This window comes from Triticum dicoccoides, chromosome 6B (assembly GCF_002162155.2).
Source record: "Triticum dicoccoides isolate Atlit2015 ecotype Zavitan chromosome 6B, WEW_v2.0, whole genome shotgun sequence".
Classification (NCBI taxonomy): domain Eukaryota; kingdom Viridiplantae; phylum Streptophyta; class Magnoliopsida; order Poales; family Poaceae; genus Triticum; species Triticum dicoccoides.
This window is the reverse complement of record NC_041391.1, coordinates 380,917,932-380,918,677: the sequence shown is the minus strand read 5'-3', so window position 1 is coordinate 380,918,677 and position 746 is coordinate 380,917,932.

Here is a 746-nt window from a genome sequence, read left to right as displayed (position 1 = left end):
CCGTGCGCACAAGGCTGACTTAGCCCGTGTGCACGGGGTCCAACGGGAAGAAACGGCCACCCAGACCAGAACGGTATAAAAGCACCCCTTCTTCCTTCTCCATCCCTAAACCTAATATCTTGTTGAGCTTCACCATTGCTATATTCCATTTTTCTCAATACTCTCAATCCCTCTACCCAAACTTTTTGAAACTTTGGGGGTTGGGAGAGCAAGACCTAATCTACATCTTGACCAAACCAAATTGCATTCCCCGCAAAATTTCTTCCCCATTGACTTATTACTCTTGGAGCTTGGGCTCCTAGGCGGCTAGAGATTCCTCCAGAAGCTTCCTTGCTTGTGGTGTGCTTCAGAGAAGTTTGTAAAGGTGTGGTGGTCGCCTTCAAGACCAACTCCGAGTGATTTGAGGCTCATCCGTTGGGGGTGAATCGAAAGGGAATACCGGTGAGCCTTTGTGGCATTCTGCAAGCCTTGGCTCCAGCACCGCTCTAAATGGAGAGTAACTCTTCCGCAAGGAAGAGTGAACTTCAGAATAAAATCCGCGTCCTCTCCTCACTTGTGGTTAATTCTTTCCCGCGCTTTACTTTGTCTTGTATGCTTGTTTGCTTGCTAATTAGTTTGTTGCCTAGCATATTTAGCTCTAAGCTTGCTTGTCAAATAGGTTGTGTTCACCTAGTTGAATATCTAGTGAACCCTATCTATCTGCTTAACCATAAAATTGACAATAAAGATTAAAATATGTAGTCTCC